Source organism: Monodelphis domestica, chromosome 1, assembly GCF_027887165.1.
Source record: "Monodelphis domestica isolate mMonDom1 chromosome 1, mMonDom1.pri, whole genome shotgun sequence".
Classification (NCBI taxonomy): Eukaryota; Metazoa; Chordata; class Mammalia; order Didelphimorphia; family Didelphidae; genus Monodelphis; species Monodelphis domestica.
The window spans coordinates 652,586,636-652,592,635 of NC_077227.1; positions in this window are offsets into that span (position 1 = coordinate 652,586,636).

A 6,000-nucleotide genomic window follows, 5' to 3' on the forward strand; every position below is an offset into this window, starting at 1 on the left:
GTATGAATGTATAAAAGTGCTTGCCATCGGCCTCCCTTTTGGGTGTTGTATTCAGATTTACAAGGGATTATTATTCCCTGATCAATTAATGAGTTTATTACTGGGGTAATACCCTCAATTGCCTCTTTTGAGAGAGGATACTGAGGAATGGAAGGAGGTGGGCTAGATTTAGTTTTCATCTGCGCCAGTACAGCCAACTTAAGTAAGCCTACATTGGAAGATGTGGCCCAAAAAGACTCCAGTATATCTTCAGGTATTACAAAGGAGGGGTGCTTTACCCCCTTCTGACTCTCTGAGAAAATTAGAGGGAGTAAATTTAAAGATTCCTCTGGTACTTCCAATGATAAGGAACCATCTGGGGAGCTCTGAGTTTGCATAGAAGGTCCCTCCCCAACAAATTTAAAGGGGAGTCAGGCATCAAAAGGAAGGAATGTTGTATCTCTAGGGGTCATACAGACACCATTCTTGGGGGAAGTTTTTTAACCCTTTGAGGTATTCCTGACACTCCAATTACATTCTCTGAGCCTACAGAATAATAATGTAAATCAGGTGTACCCTTTAATACATACCTGGAAGCTCCAGTGTCTAAAAGACAATCATAATAGGTATTACCAACATTTAAGGTTACATGGGGTTCATTATAGTATAGGGGGCAGTAGATAGGAACAAGTGGTAGTAGGACATCAGGGTCAGGAAAATCAAAGGTTGTATCTTCTGATTCCTGTGTCCCAGCCCCTCCCACCTTCATAGTATTTGGGAAGTTCCTTGGGCACTCTCCTGAAGGGCACTCCCCTGAGAGGCATTAGCACCTCGAGTATTTTTTGGCTGAGCACCATTTAAGTTATATTGTTGTAGAGTTATTTGGTTTCAGTTATCGTTTTCCAAATATTTATTCCTATAGTTATCATTGCTAAAGTTGTGGTTTCAATTATCATTGTTATAATTATTACTATAATTATCACTTTTGTAGTTGTTTTTAAACTGCCAATTCCTTCTGAATGTCATGAATAAAGTTTTACACTCTCCCATTCTGTGGCCCATCTCTCAGAATTGGCAGGTAATGGATCGATAATTAGATTCCTGGAGAGGGATAAGTGACATTAGTTGAGTATCATGCCCTCTTTCCAGTTTGGTAATCTTATCTATTAAATAAGGCAATTGTTTCTCGATTTTTCCCATCACATCATTATTCTCTTCCTCCTTTTCTTTGTTTCACTTTGAAACATATAGAGCTATTTTCCACAGTTCTTTAAGGTCCATCTCTGGCCATCTTGGGCAATATGTTGTAAAATAATCCCTAATCCCTTTGCAAGAATTATTGACAAAGAGCCTTCTAACTTGTCTTATGCAATTTTCTTTAGATAGGTCAAAATCCAAGTATCTACCCCCAATCTCGATTATTCTGTCCATGAATCTGGAGGGTGTCTCTTCCTCATTTTGCTTATTTTTTTTCAAATCCTGTCCACTTAAATATATTATCTGCACACTCTCTCATTGCTGTTAAGATAGCCTCTCTACAACGGTAGAGTTATTAAAGATCTTCAGAGTCATTATAGTCCCATTTGGGATCCTGAGATAGCCAATGTGCTGTACATCGCCTCTGGTTTTTGTTGACATGAGCAATTATTTTATTTTTCTCATGTTCAGTTAAAAAAGCCTGTAGCAAATTGTCAATGTCCTTCTAAGATGGATTATGCTGAAAAAAATATGTCTGTCATCTTTTTTTGTTACCAGAGAGGCATTTTGATCATATGTGGGGATATTTTGTGTAAATTCATTTATTTCTTGGGGAGTAAAAGGTATATTGTGCCTTAAAGTCACCACATTCCCATTATATCCTATTTCAGGTATTTCTCTTAGAGGAAACTGGCCTCTAATTGAATTTGGTATCTGTGGGTCGTTTGACTAAGACGAGTTTCTCTAGAACAGTGGTTCTCAACCTTTCTAATGCCATGACCCCACAATACAGTTCCTCATGTTGCAGTGACCCCAACCTAAAAAATTATTTTGGTGGCTACCTCAACACTGTAATTTTGCTACAGTTATGATTCGGAATGTAAATACCTGATATGCATTATATATTCTCATTGATACAAATTGAGAGGTTGAGAACCACTGATCTAGAAGGATGAGATCTCCTTTGGACTGGAATTTGGTTTTGTGTAGGAGAAGGAACATGAGAAACTGGGATTGCAGGGGAAAGTTCTTGGGGAATAAGTTCAGCCAAGTTTTTCAGACCATGAGAGAGCCAGTCTTTTAGCTGAGCTATAGGAAAGGTTTTTTCCATCTCTATTTCGGGGAAGTAAATTTCCTCATTTAGAGATTCAGAAACAGGTCTATCAGGTCCAAAACTGTAAGGATAATTTTATCATTGTGACCTAAACCATGTTAATTACTTAGTCACCATGGATATCCCAAATATAAAAAAAAATAACCAAATCAGCTGGAAAAATTATGGTGATTTAATTGATATAGTGAAAATAAATTAAGATGGAAGAAGGAAAAAGTTGTAGGATTTTCTCCTGACTGGCTAGTGCCAGGAGGAAAACCAGAGGCTCTAGAAAGATAAGGTTTTTTGAAGAGTAAGGAGGAAAGGCTCAGCCTGAACTCCAAAGGTCTCAGGGAAGATGCCTGAATTTGAATCAGCTCAAGGGCAAACTAACCACCAAACCCAGACAATAGCTGCCACCACACCAAGACTTTGAAAAGCCTAGCATGCTGTCAGCCAGAGTCACCTCTCTGGGGAAAGAGGGAGAGGGAGCAAGTGATGTGCCTGTTATAGACAGGTTTACATCACTTTCCTGCATCTCATATGTACCAATGATAGCTTAGCTTGACTTAGGACAGCCCAGGGGTCTGTCTGCTTTTTCTGTACATGTCTGTTGAAGGTCATTTCCTCAGATAATTAAATCTTTGAGTATGGTGCAGGCATCCTGATCTTGTTAAACTGAGTAGGTTGGAGAAATGTATAGTTCCCAAGACTTGATTCTGTTAAATGTTAATCTTTTTTTTTTTTACTTGGAAGTTTATTTGTTTTCAAAATATTTTTCCGTGGTTACATGATTCATGTTCTCTCCCACCGTCTTCCCTCCCCCCTCCCTGAGCCAACAAGCAATTCCACTGGGTTAGATGTGTATTATTGCTCACAACCTATTTCCATATTATTCATTTTGTAATAGAGTAATCTTTTAAAACCTAAACCTCAAATCCTATGCCCATATTAACAAGTGATAAATCATCTACTTTTCTTCTGCATTTCTACTCCTTCTGTTACTGTTATTGACACCTCCACTAAAGTTCTCCTAGCATATCCAATGTTCTTGGAAGTTGTGCCAGCCCCAAGCAAACTAGAAAGGCTGTGAGTACAGGCTTCATGAGGACTTGTATGCTCATCTAAGGACAGTCTGGCCAAGTTTGGAAAGGCTCCAGGTTGGCTGCAGGATTTTTTCATTCATGGTAACCCTATTAGAAACTATCTAATAAATCATGTGGGGGCACCTAGGTAGCACATCAGAAAGCATGCTAGACCTGGAGTTAGGAAGACCTGAGTTCAAGTTCAGTCTTAGACATTGATTGTGTGATCCTAGGCAAGTCACTCAACATCATTTGCCTCAGTTTCTCCATCGAGAAAGTGAGCTAGAGAAGGAAATGTCAAGCCACTCCAGTATCTCTACCAAGCAAACCCCCAAAGGGGTCATGAAGAATCTGACATGGCTAAACAGTAACAACAATAACAAATACATTATGCTGCTTTGGATTTGCAATAGAATATAATATTTTTGAGGGCAAACCCTGTATCATTTTTGTTTATCTCTATTGCCCAGTGTTAGAGTTAAAATTTAGGGACTGCTGAGGCAGGTAGAAATTAGTTTCTCTCTGCAAGGAGTATTATATTTTTAGAGGTTTATTAAAGGTTAAGGATTAAAGAAGATTCAGAATAAGAAAGCACATGTCTAGGCCCAGAGAGGCAAAGACAATCTCACCTACATTATGAAAGAGACGCATCTTCTTAGAAGCAGCAACAGGAAAGAGACCTCAGTAGGTGGAGAACTCCTTTAAATAATAATTTGTGATCTCACCCAGGTGAGAATCCAGTGTGATTACAAAGCATTCTGGGAAGTGAGCAAGGACTTCTGGGGACTGGAGTCCTGGATTCAAGTCTCCATTTTTACACCAGCATAGTATGTGGCACACAGTGGGCATTTAATAAATGCTTGTTGAACATTATAGAGATAATGGCCCCATTGATAAAACCACAGATTTATTCAGTGGCAGATGCAATAATAGTCTTCCAATAACTATCACTATCCTGGTAGAAGACTGTTCTTAAGTCCTCGAGACAACATTAATGTGTAACATGAATAGTTTAGATTTGCAAAAGTCCACAATGGTGCTTGTGTGAGGTTGTTGTTGAATGCTATGAATTATAACCAGCCAGGTTTCAGATAAATGCCCAGTGTAGCAGAGCAGGAAAGCTGCTCAGCCCTCCTCAGGTGTTTCTACTTTCTAGTCCCTCCAGGTCTGTAGAGTTTCTCTTCCTCCACCAGCCTTGGTGCCAATACAAGCATCACTAACCATAACCATGTGAAGGTCAAAGGTGAGTTTTTAGCTTCAAAGCAGCTTGAAGATTGGCTTGCTTTTGCTCATAAGGAGAAAACCCTTTGCTTCTGACATTCCTAATCAGTAAGCATTTCTTCTATTTTAAAAATTCAATTGTTTTTTCAGCAAACAAAAAATTATTTTCTCTCCTTCCTACATTGCATGAAAAAAGAAAAACAAAACCCTTTATAACAAATATATCCAGTCCAGTAAAATAAATTCCTTCATTGTCCCTATCCAAAAGCATGTCTTCTTTGAGTCCATCATCTCTTAGAGGAAATTCAAAGCAAGCTTCATCATTGGTCCTTAAGAATCATAGTTGGTAATTACATTAAATGTTAATCTTAAAAACTGCTCAGACTCTACTTGAGAAGATCTGATTAAGCTATTCCCCATTTTAAACAATGGAGTTACTGGATCAGGAATGCATTGGGAATTTTAATTCCCACCCATTAACTCCACCCATACTTAGGCATAATTTAGGGGAAGATAAAGTTGTAAACTCCTTACTGAAGAATGAAAAGTCCCCAACTCATACTTATAGTGAAGCTAGAACCTTAAGCTAGGTGTATTTTTAGATCTACTACAAAAGGATGCTAAATACCTATAAAGGTCAAATTAATCACTAAAAGACCAAGCAACTTACAAAGGCCAAGCTTAGCAAAGAGGTGTGAAGATTTAGTCTACTCGGAGAAGGTGATAACAAAAGAAGATGTGAACTAAGAATGGACAGTCCTGAGGAAAACATCTACTGTGATTGGTAGATGTGAAAATTTAGGGGAGGTGACATAAGAGAAATTTCTCTTTAAAAGGTACTGGCCCTCTGGACTTAGGGGGAGTTCAGACTAGTGGGAATTCAGACTAGTCGGAGTTTGTAGTTGGAGATGGAGTTTGTAGGATTGGAGTTTTGCTTGGAACAAATCTTGTGGTGAGTGATTAAAGACTGACTAGTCTCTCTTATGACTCAGTCCTAGGCCATTTGGCCTAGGTCCCTTCATATTATTTTCTCTCATTATCTCTCTCTCCCTTTTCCTTAATTCCTTTATTTGGATTAATTATAATCTCCATAAAACCCAGCTGACTTGGGTATTTTCATATTTGGGATTTTTTCCCATGGTGACCACTTATTTTTAATATAAAATCAAGACACTAAAAGTTATCTTTACAGTTTTGTCAATTCACAGTCTTGAAAACCACATTTCTCGCAGTCACATAAACCAAGTATCTCCATTGGTACTAATCAGGAAACAGCTAAATCAGATCTTCTAAAGTATGGCCTGAGTAGGGTGGAGTAGTTTTAAAATTCACATCAGTCAATAAATTTATTAAGCACTTACTATGTGACAGGAACTTTGAAAAGTTCTGAAGATACAAAGAAAGGCAAATGATAGCCCCTGTTCT